The 15,063-nt window shown below is 51.9% G+C and overlaps 1 non-coding gene across 1 annotated transcript; it reads right to left on the reverse strand.

Annotated features, from left to right (window-relative positions):
- Window positions 1-5,343: 5,343 nt before the first annotated feature.
- Window positions 5,344-5,416, reverse strand: TRNAK-CUU (transfer RNA lysine (anticodon CUU)). The gene has a single exon. It is a non-coding gene; the product is annotated as a tRNA-Lys (tRNA).
- Between the last annotated feature and the right edge of the window lie 9,647 nt (window positions 5,417-15,063).

Consider the following 15,063-nt stretch of genomic DNA (forward strand, 5'->3'; position numbering starts at 1 on the left):
CATTACCCAAGGGGCTCTCATGCCCAGATAGTTGATTAGCTAAGAAAGCCAGTTTCTGTCACACCTGCCAGCTGGACTAAGTGATGTGAGAAAGGCAACGTCAAGCAACACCTGGAGCTCTGTGGTCTCTTGCCGGCAAAAAGGATATTGCAGCTCAGTTGACTGGATAAGAAGGCCGAAGGTGGGCAACAACAGCCTCTAGACCAGTACCAACCCCATCCCTGCAACCTCCTCAGGCCCCTAGACAAGAGTCAGGCTCATGGGGTTACAGGAGGTCTGCCTCAGCAGGCACCGGCCAGAGGAGGAAGGAGCCGGGCAGCAGGTTGAGAACCTTGGCCTGGAGCTCAACACAACGCTGGGTCAAAGGTCCCAGGTTTGCGTGAGAAGCCCTTGGCCAGGCTTCCCTGGGGATCAATACCAGGAGCAGAGGGGCAGGGGACAGCAGGGTACATGGAGGGCTCTGGGGTCAGCAGAGCCATCCTGTCCAAAGCTTCAGGCCAGCACTGCCAAGGGCCACAGTCCAGGGCACCAGCAGGGGCTGCACCCCAAGCTAAGCCCACACAGGGTCAGGAAAGGCTATGGGGGAGCCAGCCAGGGCGTTCAAGGCAGGGAGGCAGGATGAGGCATCCCAATGTGGGCTGGGGCAGGGGCGGGAGGACTTTGAGTGCGGGTGGGGAATGTGTGGAGAACTGGGACTTGTGTCCTGCTGTGCCCTCACCCTAGACAGCCACCCTGTGTCCCAGCTCAGCTCTGAGTCACCTCCCCTCTCCTGCTGTGTCCCCAGAGAGCTCCTGAGAGGCAGTCCTCAGCTCCCTGGCCCCCACCTGCTGTAATTAAGGTGCCTGGGACTGGTGCCGTGGAGTAGTAGGTAATAGCTCCTGCCTGCAGTGCCAGCATACCATATGGACACTGGTTCAAGTCCCAGCTACTCCACTTCAATCCAGCTCCTGGCTGATGGCCTGGGGGAAAGCAGTGGAAGTTGGCGCCAGTACCACGGCCTCTGCATCCACGTGGGAGACCCGAAGAGGCTCCTGGCTTCAGATCAATGGTCATTTGGAGGAGTGAATCAGCACATGGAGGATCTCTGTCTCTTCCTTCCCCCCTCCCTGTACTTCTGTTTCTGTTAATCTACCTCTCAGTCTTCTCAAGTTGAAGTATTTCTGTGACAGACAGAGGCAGAGGCAGAGGGACACGGAGCGAGACAGAGAGATCTTCCATGTGCTGGCTCACCCTGCAAATGCCCGCAGCAACCAGGGCTGGGCCAGGTGGAAGCCAGGAGTCAGGAGCTCCACCCAGCTCTCCTATCTGCAGTGCAGGAGCTCAGCATTTAGGTCATCATTTGCTGCCTCCCAGGTGCATCATCAGGAAGCTGGCTTGGCAGTGAGCAGCGGGGATTGGAAGCAGCACTCCCATGTGGCAGACAGGTGCCCCAGTGCAATCCAGGCCCTCTGACAGGGGTTGTGGTGTCCTGACTAGCAGCTTCAGCCCTGTGCCCAGAATGCCTCCCTTTAGCACTCACACCTGCAGTGGCAGGGAGCTCACTCCGGGGGGCAGTGTGGAGCAGAGCGTGGAGGATGATGGGCACAGCATTACTCTCATCTGTGCCTCCTGGTGCCACCAAAGTCCTTCCTTGTGGTGCACTGGGGAGATGTGCGAGGCGCACACAGAGGAGACCCGACTGGCTCTTGCTGCCAATGGCTCTTGCTGTCGTCTGGGTTGTGAACCAGCAGTTGGGAGTTCTCTCTGTGTGTCTGTCCAATTCGTTGTAGCCAACCTGTGCCCACGTGGGAGACCTGGAGGAAGCTTCAATCTCCCGGCTTTGCACGCGCTAGCTGCAGCGCTTGCAGCCATTCAGGGAGTGAATCAAGTAGATCAAAGTGCTCTCTGTGTCTCCTTCTCCCTGTAACACTGCCTGTCAATTAAAAAGAAGTAAATATTTCAAAAAGTCAACAACAAAGTTTTACCGAGGCTGAGAGTGGAGAAGACAGGATTTGTTTGCAGCTTCTGTCTGGAGACTAGAGTCTAGAAATAGATACAGGCAGTGTGCCCACAACACTGGGAATGTCATTGACATCCATGAATCACATACTGAAATAGTGACAGTGGGGGCTGGCTTTGTGGCTCAACGGGATAAGTGGTTGCCTGCGGTACCACATCCTACACATGGACACCAGTTTGAGTCCTGGTTGCTCCAAATATGATCCAGCTCCCTACTAATGCACCTGGGAAAAGCAGCAGAGCATGCCCAAAGTCCTTGGGGCTCTGCACTAAAATGTGGAAGACCTAAAAGAAGCTCGTGACCGCTAGCTTCAGCCTGGGCCCCTGAGCCCCACGTCCTGGAGCTGAGGCAGGTGGACATACCAGCATGGCTGTGCTTGCCTGTGGGTTGGCTTGTGGTTCCTAAGAACACAGAGGTGGTTGGTCCATGTGGGCTCAACTTCATCTTCTTCATTGTGGTTTCAGTGCCCCACTGATTGAGAGGTGAATTTTCCATGACAAGCATCACAGATGAACAAGCTGGCCAGCAGTCTCGCCATCACCCACCCCACAGAGGGCATGGCTCCAGGGGTCTCACAGCCTGGAGCACCTGCACAGGCACGCAGGTGCGAGGCCTGGGTGCAATGAGGCGAGCAAAGGGCAGGGGCAGCCGTGGCTTGCCTGTGAGAGGCATGAGGGTGAGTGCACGCACACGGACAGGCATGGGCCTGCTTGCACACGGTTTGCATGAGTCGGCCAGGTGTGTGCTGAGGTGGATCAGCATGGCAGCCAATATGTGCATGCTCGCAGGTGGGGGCATGTGTCTGCAGGTGTGCCACCCTGACCCCATCCTGTGCCCTCTGAGTCTTTCTCCTCTTTGTGATGGGTTAGGGGCTAGTTGCAAGGCAGGGTGGCTGTCCGGGTGTGTCTGCTTCTCCTGCTCCTTGGCTGAGGTCCCACCTGTGGTCCTAAGGAGCAGGCCAAGAACAGAAGGGGTGTGGCGGGAAGATGAGGAGCATGATGCAAGCCCACCTCCGAGGCCAGCCCTATCCTTTTGGCCACCTGCCTGTGAGGTGAGGATCACTGGGCTCTTGTGTGGGGTGTGTGCCTGGCAGCCCGTGACCCTGCCTCTTAGGGCACCAGGTCTGATGGGGGAGGCACAGGAGCCACCTGGAGCCTGGAGTCAGTGTGCCTGTGCACGTGCAAGAGAAAGTGCACGGATGTGGGTCAGCATACCCAGATGGGACAAGCTCCTCAAAAGTGGGAGTGAGTGAGCTTGTGCTGTTGGTGGGGACAGGAAGTACGCAAGGGGTGTCCTGGGCCTCCCTGGGGCAGGCGGCAGGGGGCAGTGGCCCGTCCCTCTGGGAGTTGAGTTTCCTGCAACAGCTCCTTCTCACGCAATGAGCCGGAAGGGGTTGGAGGCCCATTGTTCTTTGGCACGCCAGCACCCCAGCCCTCCCTAACTCCTGGGTATGTGGGGAAGGGAGCAGTGGAAGGAAGTGGGCTGAGCCCAGGCCCTGGCAGGACCATTCGGACAGTGTCCTGGGAATGCTGCGTCCCCCTGTCCTGGTGGATGCACCAGCCAGAGACTGGCATTCCTGGTGTGCGTGTGTTTGCACGTGTATGCCTGCACACATGGGAACCTAGCACTTTATACAGCCTTCTACTTACACCTCCTTCCAACCCAGGTGAAATAATCTCTATGCACAGAGCTCAGGTGAGCAGCCCCAGCTGAGGGGTGAGGGATCTGGGCTGTGCCATGCCAGGGTTCCCTTTCACTGCCCTGCACCTGCTGGGAACCGGCCCTGTTAGTTCCCATGTCCCAGGAGAAGGGTGGCCTGGCGAGCTGACAGGTGTCACCATGGCTTGCTAAGAGCAGACAACCATTACCTCTTTAACCAAGCACACAGAGCTACCTCCAGAGCCCACAGGAGGTCTCCATGAGGGACCAGGTGGAGCTCAGGTGAGCTCCTCAGGTGCGCTCATCTTCCCAAGTGCTCAGCCAATGCTGTGCTGTTTTACTGCCTTTTGGTTTGCTTTACTAATGGTCTTTTTCTTTTTGTAAGATTTATTTGTGGGGCGCTGCAGCGTGGCCTAGCGGCTAAAGTCCTTGCCTTGATCGCGCCAGGATCCCATATGGGCACCGGTTCTAACCCCGGCAGCTCTACTTCCCATCCAGCTCCCTGCTTATGGCCTGGGAAAGCAGTCTGGGATGGCCCAATGCATTGGGACACTGTACCCGTGTGGGAGACCTGGAAGACGTTCCTGGTTCCCGGCATCGGATCGGCGCACAGCGGCCCGTTGCAGCTCACTTCGGGAGTGGACCATCGAATGTTAGATCTTCCTCTCTGTCTCTCCTTGTTTCTGTATATCTGACTTTGTAATAAAAATTTAAAATTAAAAAAAAAGATTTATTTGTGTATTTATTTATTTACTTACTTATTTATTTTTTATTGGAAAGACAGATGTACAGAGAGGAGAAGAGACAGAAAGGAAGATCTTCCATCCGATGAATCACTCCCCAAGTGACCGGGAGACAAGAACTTTCTTCCGGGTCTCCCCGCGGGCGCAGGCTCCCAAGGCCTTGGACCATCCTCGACTGCTTCCCCAGGCCACAAGCAGGGAGCTGGACGGGAAGTGGAGTTGACAGGATTAGAACCTTGCCTATATGGGATCCTGGCGCGTTCAAGGCGAGGACCTAAACCGCTACGCTATCACACCGGGCCCCGCTAATGGGCCCTTGGGGTTAGGGTTTTAATTTTAGGTAATAGGAACAATGAAGGAATGGCTGTTGTTGGAGGGCAGCAGCTTAAGCTGCTCAACCTCTCCTATACGAGTGCCAGTTCAGGTTCTGGCTGCTCTGCTTCCTACCGGCTCCCTGCACACACACCTTTGGGAAAGCAGTTGTCAGGAGCCGTGCACTATAGCCACACTGTAGCCATTTTGAATATAGACCTATGGGACAGTGGAAAATCCCCGGTTGGCTAGATGCTTGGGAAAGAAGGTATGAAACTAATCACACGCTTAGCTTCAATTGTTCCTAGCAACTGTTTCAGAATGTGATTGATGCTGTACTTACCGACATGTTATTACTGATTACCTATGCTATTGCTAATATGTTGGTTACTATTGTTGATATGGTGCCTGCTCAAGAACAATCGGTCTTGAGACCATGGCTTGCGTCCCAGTTTCTCTTTCCCTGAGCCTTAGTTACTGAAGAATATAAAAACCCTCAGTTGAAATCAATAAACTGACAGCTTGATCAGACCTACTGTCTTGCTGTCCATTCTTTGTGTCTCTTGTCCCTTCATTCTCTCCTAGGTGGTTGCGACCCCGTTGACTGTCCTGCTGGACGGGAGAAATTGGCGCCCAACGTGGGGCTTTAACCCACGACCCTGAGATTAAGAGTCTCATGCTCTACCAACTGAGCTAGCCGGGCAATTTGTCCCGTCCAGCAAGACAGTCAACGGGGTCGCAGCCACCTAGGAGAGAATGAAGGGACAAGAGACACAAAGAATGGACAGCAAGACAGTAGGTCTGATCAAGCTGTCAGTTTATTGATTTCAACTGAGGGTTTTTATATTCTTCAGTAACTAAGGCTCAGGGAAAGAGAAACTGGGACGCAAGCCATGGTCTCAAGACCGATTGTTCTTGAGCAGGCACCATATCAACAATAGTAACCAACATATTAGCAATAGCATAGGTAATCAGTAATAACATGTCGGTAAGTACAGCATCAATCACATTCTGAAACAGTTGCTAGGAACAATTGAAGCTAAGCGTGTGATTAGTTTCATACCTTCTTTCCCAAGCATCTAGCCAACCGGGGATTTTCCACTGTCCCATAGGTCTATATTCAAAATGGCTTCAGTGTGGCTATAGTGCACGGCTCCTGACAAGCAGTGAAGGATGGCCTAAGTGTCTAAGCTTTTATGCCCACGTGGGAGACCTGGGTGGAGTTCCCAGCACCTGGTTTTGGAGCAGATATGGCTAACCTGTCCATTTGGGAAGTGAACCAGTTGTTGCAAGGCGTCTCTCTCTGCCACCTGACTTTCAAATAAATAAGCCCCGCCGTGTTAGCTCAGTGGCTAAGTCCTCACCTTGGAAGCGCTAATGTCCCAGCTGTTCCACTTCCCATCCAGCTCCCTGACTGTGGCTTGGGATCGTAGTGGAGGATGGCCCAAAGTCTTGGGACTCTGCACCCACACAGGGGACCCAGAATTTTCTACTTGCTCCTGGGTCAGATTGGCTCATCTGCTGTTGTTGCTGCCATTTGGGAGTGGAACAGCTGATGGAAATGTTTCTCTCTGTTTGTCCTCCATTTAAAGCCATCTTTCCAGTAAGATTGAATAAATGTTTACTAAATACATAAATAAGATTTTTTTTAAAAGAAGAGAGAAAAAAAAATCAGTGGGAAGCAAATGGTTTTTTTGCACTTGCTCCCTGAATCCTTAATGTCTTACACCAGTGACATCACCTGTTAGAACTGATGGCCAATAGTGGATTTTGGTTTTTTGTTACTTGTTTTTAAAATATTTTGTTAGTTATTTTAATATTTGATGATTTTTACATAGTTGATTAGGGTGATAAGGATCAAGGGCTACAGGAAGGTGGGTGAGACCATTGTTTCCACATTGTCTTTTTTTCCTTCCTGTGTGTGGAGGAAGGGGGGAGATAAGGAGAGAAGCCACACCCAGCTTCCCAAACACCTCTGTACCCTGCGATGAAGGACAGCCGCCCGACACAACCCCAGGATCCCCAGTGTAGGGCATGGTCCAAGCGTCCTGCTGAAGAGGTTTTCATACTTCAATAGTTCTGAATTACTGACAATCTCGCCACGCCAAGCGTGACGAAATCTCTCCAGACTCCACTGGCTGACATAGTCCACCTTAGAGTCTCCACCCAGATATTCACTGCCAACACTCGGCTGGGGTAGTTGATTGATTTGTTCTGTTCTCTATTGTGTCACCAAGTGTCCTCTGCAGGTTCCAATGTACTGCCATATCCTCCATGTGCACCTGGATATGCTGTCCACTGCTCTGTTAAGCCCCTGAGGAGACCCAGCCCTGACACGTGCACACCATGGTCAGACCATGGAACCTGCAATTCTCTCCATGGTTGGGGTTCTGAGTCCAGTGATTCAATTGGGGGAATCCCCAAAGAAACTTCACCTGAGGTGATCCCAGACCTTATTTTTTTTTTTTTAAAGATTTATTTCAGACCTGATCCTTTTTTTTTTTTTAAAGATTGATTTATTTTTATTGCAAAGTCAGATACACAGAGAGGAGGAGAGACAGATAGTAAGATATTCTGTCCATTGATTCACTCCCCAAGTGACCACCTTGACCGGAGCTGAACTGATGCGAAGCCAAGAGCCAGGAGCTTCTTCTGGGTCTCCCACGCAGATTCAGGGTCCCAAGTCTTTGGGCTGTCCTTGACTGATTTCCCAGGCCACAAGCAGGGAGCTGAATGGGAAGCAGGGCCATCGGGATTAGAACTGGTGCCCATATGGGATCCTGGCACAATCTAGGCAAGGACTTTAGCTGCTAGGCTGCTGCGCCAGGCCCAGATCTGATTTCATGTGTGTGCTTTGCTAATACAGGATCCAGCACAGTCATTCGCCCAAATTGGCTTATGCACATGCTGTTGGTTGCAATTGCTGGGTCAGTTCAGTCTCCAGCCCTGTCTTTCTTTTTTTTCTTTCTTTTCTTTCTTTTTTTTTTTTTTTTGGTTTCTTTTTTTTTTTATTATTCATTAATTACATTGTATTACATGACACAATTTCATAGGTACTGGGATTCTCCCCCCTTCACCCCAAACCCTTCCCCCATGGTGAATTCCTTCACCTTGATGCATAACCACAGCTCAGGTTCCGTTGGGATTCCCTAATTACAAGCTCACACCATGCCGAGTCCAGCATCCCACTTGTCCAGTCAAGTTCAACGGCCTCTTAGGGAGGCCCTCTCAGGTTTGAAGGCAGAGCCAGCAGAGCGTCACCTCTATCAATTAGAAGCTCCAACATATCATCAGCAACAGTCCAGGAATGATGAGGCTGGTGCAGAGTCCACTGATTGACATAGTCTATCTTAGAGTTTCCCCTTGTCCAGTTTTCCGCTGCCAACATATAGCTGAGGTGGTTGATTGATGTACTCCATCTTCCATCTTTTCTTGGTTAATGTTTTGATTCCTCCATTTTGTTCAGGGCAATCCCCAAAGAAACTTTGAGGCGTTCCCAGTCCAGGCTCCTACATGTACTAGTAAGCACAGTGCCCGCTACAGTCCATCATTCCGATCAGCTGGTGGTTGTAACCCCTGGGTTGGATCTATTCTGAGCCCCGACCTCCATTGGAACCAATGAGTATTGCAGCTCTCCCCAGCTCTGCCCATCACACACTCGTCCCTCACCTAACCCAGTGGGAGGTGTGCTGGTTGGGTGCTGCATTCCCTACTGGCACAGGCCATTTTGCCTTGGCATTTTGTGTTTTGTACTGTTTTTTTTTATCGCAACCAAACCTGGCCAGGCCCCTACACAGTTCCAGCGCTCGGGCTTGCCAGTGGATGACGTGAACTGACTCAGCCTGGTCTGCCCCAACCTGAGCCAAATGTATGCCAGTGGGTCACTTTCCAAAGCCTCTTCTGGGTTGTTTACCTCCATGCTTCCTGCGTTTATTTGTAGGGTCAGTGTCCTGTCAGAGGAACTGTTCAGATTCCTCCATCCGACCCCTTCCTGGTGTCAGGCTTCACGCATACCAGCAGGTCCTTCGGCCAGCACCGCTCTTCAACCCCTTCTGGTTCCTGCTGTTGAGAGTTTCAGCCCAGCCATGGCTCGTCCATACCCACATATATCTCATATATGGCTCAGTTGGGGTTGAAACCTAGCCGAGCCCGTCCCACATCTATCCTGGTCCTCCGGAGCACCAAACTGTGTTGCAGTCTAATCCAGCACGGTGCATCAAGTCCAAATAGATATTTGTGCCAAGGGATTACAACTGTGACCCGACCAGAACTCAGCCCCCTTCCAGTTCCACCCAGCCAAGGCCTCCCCCAAGCTCCCCACCTAGGCCTGTTCCCAGCCAGTGTTAAGTATGCCAGAGGTTGCTCTGGGTCAGCACAGCGCGCCCCATAGACTGTCATGTCTCCTGCATAGACTCCACCGGCCCTTCTAAACTGTCCAGTGGGGTCAGAGTTTCCAGGGGATTGGTCCATGCATACCTGACACATTCTAGCCCTGAGTATGGTTCTCGAATGCCAGTCAATGTCATAGTCCTGCCTTCTGTGACCCCTCTGCTGATCCCTCATCCTATCAGGTAATTGGGTATCCTGCTGGACAAGCCCGGAATTTTGCCTTTTGAATGAACTGGTGTTGGCAATCTGCACTATAAAGTGACTACAGGTTCTTCAGAGGAAGATTAACTGCCATTGAGAATCTTAAGGACTAATACACATTCCAGGGGAACTGTGGGTTCAGCATGGAACGATTCATGTAGCATATCAAAGAAACCAAATTCCAGAACTTCCTGGCCAGGCGGCCAGCAGGCACAGCCTGGCGCCAAATGGCGAACTGGCCGCCCGAGAGCCGCTCACCCCATGTACGTACATACGTGGTGGTAAGCCTGGCTGTGCTAGGCTGGAATCATGGCGGGGGACCTGAGCCCTCCGGGCAGCATAGCTGCCAGGGGTTGAGCCGCTCAGGCCCCGCCCGGATCCTCCTAGCTCCTCCCCCGCTCCAGCCGCATGGCGCGCTGAGGTGTTCCAGATCCACTTCTCAGAGTCCCAGGACAACCCCCCCACTCCCAAAAGAGGGCCATCAAACCAGGACCCCGGCAAATCAGGAAGCCGCCCGAGAGCCGCTCACCCCATGTACGTACGTACGTGGTGGTAAGCTTCAGCCCTGTCTTTCATACAAACCAATGGGTGTTCAACCCAGCCTGATTCTGCCCCACCACACACCCAGCACTCATGCACACATGTGGGAGCTGCAGTCAGAGCAACGGGCAATAACCCCACCGGCCCGCCCGCTGCCCTGGTTCCGGTGCTTGCCAGTATGTACAGCAGACTGCTCCAGTCTGTTCCACATCACATTCAGCTTTCATACATGTCAATAGGCACTGAAGCCTAGTTCAACCCAACCAGCCCCACTATCCAGCCCACACACATACCCACAGGTGCCACTCTCTGTCTAGCCACGCCTGCTCCAGTTCTGGTTCTCATGCTCACCAGACGGAGTGGCAACGCAACAGGGAGGTGCCCATTGTTTCCCTACTGGGCCCACTCTCACTCCCGGATCTTACACTCTCCGGGTGGTTGTGCAGTTTAAACTTGACAGGATCTGCCTCCAGTGCTGGCATTTGCTAGCTGATGCTACAGCAAAGTCCAACCAACCCACACCCGATCTCTCTTATGCATGCACCAGTAGGAATAGTCAGCCCAACCTGACTTTCTCCTGGTACAGCTTACATGAATCCAACAGATATTATAGCCCTGTCCAGCCTGGTCTGTCCCCAATCCTAGCTCTCACACTCACCAGCGGGAGTGGTGGTCCAGCAAGGGGCCCACACAGCCCCCCTACCGGACTCCCCCTTCTGGTCTCACATGTGCTGTTTGGGTGCTGCGGCCCAGTCTGGAATGGCCCACCTCAGCTCGGCATTTGCCAGTGGGTGCCTATAGCCTGGTTGGGTCCAGCCTACCCCCAATTCCAGCTCACGCTGTTTAGGGCTACAGCCTAGCCCAGCACAGCAGGTCCAGATCTTGCACCCATCAGTGGGTCCATGGGTCAGACCTACCTAGTCCACCTCCTGTCCTAGCAAGAACAGTGGCATTTTCTGACTTGCCTTACCCATTTCATTTTTTTCTGTTAGGTGTTAAAGCCCAGCCAAGCCTGGTCCACACGCAGACACAGCTCACACATGGCTCAGCAGGGGCAGAGACATAGTCCAGCCTGTCCTACTCCTACCCTGGTTCTCACGAACACCAGTGCATGCTGGAGTCTACCCCAGTCTGGCACGCCCCAGACCCAGTCCACACTTGTGCCAAGGGAGACTTCATCCATGTCCAGATCAAGTAGCATCCCCCAATCTGGCCTTCACACTCACCAGTGGGTACCACAACCCAGCCAGGTCATCCCCTTAGCTCCCCAATTAGATCTGTTTCCATCCATAGATCTTGCTTGTGCCAGTGACCCAGCTTGGCATAGTCCCTCATCTGTCTTGGCTTTTGCTTTTGGAGGCTGTTGGCTGGCCTCCCCAGCCTGCCCCAAGTCCCAACTCTCACTGGCGGGTGCTGGAACCTGACCCTGCTCATGCTCAGTTTGCTCCCATACCTGGCTCATGCAAACCAGTAGGTGTGACAGTCTAGCCTGACATGACCTTTACTCCATCCTGATTTGTGCAGTTGCCAGTAAGATAAGGTTTGTTCAACCCTGTCCAATCAGTCCCCCAGTAAAATCAACTCACACATTTGCCAAGAGTTGGAGCTACCTTGCCCAGTGTGCCTGACCACCAGGCCTGGACCATGTGTTCACCAGCAAAAGCTACGATCCACTAGGGAATCCACTAGCTATGATTCACAGGTTTCCCCTCTCGGCCCACTCCCAGATCCAGATCTCATGCATGCCAGCGGGTGCTAGGCCCTTGCCTGGCATAGCCTGTCTCTCCATCTTAGCCTAGTATGAGCTGGTGAATGTTGTGGCCCGGCCAACCCCACTCCCTGTTTTCGGATGCACATGCGGGTGCTGCAGCCTGAACCTGCCCAATCTATTCTCAGTCCCTGTACCCGTGGGTGTTGGCAGGTTCCATGGTCACACCTAACTAAGCCCATCACCAACCCAACTCTTTTTTTTTTTAAGATTTATTTTTATTGGAAAGTCAGATATACAGAGAGGAAGATCTTCCATCCAATGATTCACTCCCCAAGTGGCCACAATGGTCAGAGTTGCACTAGTCTGAAGCCAGGACCCATGAACCAGGAGCTCTTTTAGGTCTCCCACACAGGTGCAGGGTCCCAAGGCATTGGGCCATCCTTGACCACTTACCCAGGCTACAATCATGGAACTGAAGGGAAGTGGAGCTGTCAGGATTTGAAGCTATGCCCATATGGGATTCTGGCGTGTGCAAGGCAAGAAATTAAGCCGCTAGACTATGGCGACAGGACTTACCTCAACATTTGAGCTAGCCAGAGGGACTTGTAATTCCACAGGGTTTGGCCCACATAACCCCCACAGAATCTACCCCTAGACCTGGTTATCTCACATGCTGGTCAGTGTCATGGCCCTGGCTAATGTGACCTGTCCCCTGTTTCAACATTCAGTTAGGTACTGGGATCTAGGCCTGCCAAACAGGCCCCTAGCCACAGCTTTTGTGTCGACTGGCGTGTGGTGCTCAGCTATGTTCCATGCTAACAGGCCCAACTCAGGACTCCCATGTGGGCTGCTGTATCAGACTGACCCATACAGATCTTCCGGTCTCTCTCCTCCAAACCACAAGTTAGTCCTCTCACTTACACGTAAGTACAGTAGCCCTGTGGTTGGGAGTCCCTCAGGATTCGTTCCTTACTGCTGGGGTCCGTGCAGTAGGTGTGGATGAAATGAAGATGTGAAGAGAACAGCTTCCCTACTTGGCAGGGCCCAGGGGAGCTTCCAGCTGTTTGGCAGGGCCCGGCAGATTTCTCTCTGACCACCTTCTTGCGGTTTCGCTCCGTTTGCATGAACACTCAAGCACCCCACTAGGAATTCTGTAATCTATTGAGGCATTGTTATTTGCCCCTGTGAGATGGTTTTTGTAACCGATGTGAGCTTGAGAGTTAATGTCGCTTATAATGTCTTGGTGAGTGGGCCTTTGACAATTTACACACAGGAGCACAATTAAGCCCATGCCATTTTGGACACCTTGTTGAGTACTTAACCATTGCCTCAGAATCTGGCCCAGACATGCAGCACACTTTCTGGGAAAGGGCTTAATAAGTATCCTAAATATTAGTGCAAGTGATGGGAGTAAGAGCTGAAACTGCTATGGCAATAAATATAGCTATTGTTATCTCAAAGGCTAACCTGTCTTTGCAATTTCTTTGGAACATAGAAAATGTAACTGTTTTAGCCACTTTTACGATGTTTAGCTAGAGGAATTAAGGATGCTTTTATTAAAGAAATATGTCTCTGATTATTGTTTCATTGTTTCTGGGGTTGTAGAGCCTATACTTGTAGGGGGATTTAACATTTGAAACTTTTGTCTTGGATTTTTACATTTTTTCCCTTGTAGTCTATTTTCCCATAAAATAATGGGTAAAATGTAGACATAGAAATGTGGTAGGAATGTACTACTGAGTAGCAGGTCATCGCATGTGCCTTGGCCTTGGAGTCCTGGCTGTCGCTCCATGGCTATTACAGAAGAATGAATAATGGCTTGCTTTGAAGAATATGAATGCAGTATTTTGCAGAATTTTTAGGGACACCTGCTTAGCCCTGAAGTGCAGACAGAATGACCAAATGTCTGCACATGCTCCATTAGACTTAAAGTAAAAATAGAACAATTAGTTGTTTGTGTAGAAGCTTGTGAGGTGTCTGAGTAAATAAAAAAGGACAGCTTCTTGAGCGGTTGCAAGAGGGCACCATGTGACAGTGTCCGTGTCTTTCTCTATCGCTGACTCCACGCATACTTTCCGAGCTCTGAACTCAGATGGAGCTGGAGTCCGGCACCTTACCTGGGCCCTTCCCACTCAATTTTGTCTTTAAAGATTTCTTTATTCATTCACAGGGCAAAGGTAAAATGAAAGTGGGAGAGAAGGAAGGGAAGAGAAGGAATTCCCAGGCCCTGGGTCACTACTTCAATAGCCACCAGAGCCAGGCTGAAGCTAGCGGTCAGGAGCTTCTTTTAGGTCTTCCACATTTTAGTGCAGAGCCCCAAGGACTTTGGGCATGCTCTGCTGCTTTTCCCAGGTGCATTAGCAGGGAGCTGGATCATATTTGGAGCAACCAGGACTCAAACTGGTGTCCATGTGTAGGATGTGGTACCGCAGGCAACCACTTATCCCGTTGAGCCACAAAGCCAGCCCCCACTGTCACTATTTCAGTATGTGATTCATGGATGTCAATGACATTCCCAGTGTTGTGGGCACACTGCCTGTATCTATTTCTAGACTCTAGTCTCCAGACAGAAGCTGCAAACAAATCCTGTCTTCTCCACTCTCAGCCTCGGTAAAACTTTGTTGTTGACTTTTTGAAATATTTACTTCTTTTTAATTGACAGGCAGTGTTACAGAGAGAAGGAGACACAGAGAGCACTTTGATCTACTTGATTCACTCCCTGAATGGCTGCAAGCGCTGCAGCTAGCTCGTCCAAAGCCAGGAGATTGAAGCTTCATCCAGGTCTCCCACGTGGGTGCAGAGTCTCAAGGCTTGGTCCATCCTCTGCTGCCTTCCCAGGTCTCAAGCAGGGAGCTGCATGGGAAGTGGAGCAGCCAGGACTTGAACCGGCACCCTAAAGGATGCTGCCATGTGATAGCTTAAGCTGTGGTGCCTCCTCTCAGGTGCTAGAGCTCAAGGATGGGGCATGAAGAATCTCCATTCATGCACCAGGGATGGTCCCTTCCTCCCGTTTCTCTTCAGGCGTCCCAACACTGGGGCCAGTGATGAGAGCAGTGAACAGAGAAAGAGGTGCCTGGGAAGTAGGCAGCCCAGGCGCTGGTCTCAGGACTCAAGAGAACAGACCCCATCACAGGCACACTGGAGCATGAGCAGCCAGCAGAAAGCCACAACACACCACAGAGTGGGCAGTTTCATTTATAGGACGTGCCAGGATCTCAAAACCACAGCAGGAAAGTAAATGAACAGCTGCTTAGGGTAGGGATGGTGGGAGGCTGGGGCAGCACGGTCAGGGAGCTGGTGACTGCTGTGGGCATGTGAGGGGAGGTTACATAACTGCACGCATGGTGCAGGCAGATCACAGGGGTGTGGATTTCCTCCAAGAGAGTGGGCTGCATGCATTGAGGGGGTAATGACCAGTGTGAGAATCCACTTAGCCAAGGAAAGCAAGAAAGGAAAGGCTGGGACCCTCCTCCCTCCCCAAGATGACTGTCCTGCCCCGCGCCCTCTGC

The sequence above is a fragment of the Ochotona princeps genome, chromosome 6 (assembly GCF_030435755.1).
Source record: "Ochotona princeps isolate mOchPri1 chromosome 6, mOchPri1.hap1, whole genome shotgun sequence".
Classification (NCBI taxonomy): Eukaryota; Metazoa; Chordata; class Mammalia; order Lagomorpha; family Ochotonidae; genus Ochotona; species Ochotona princeps.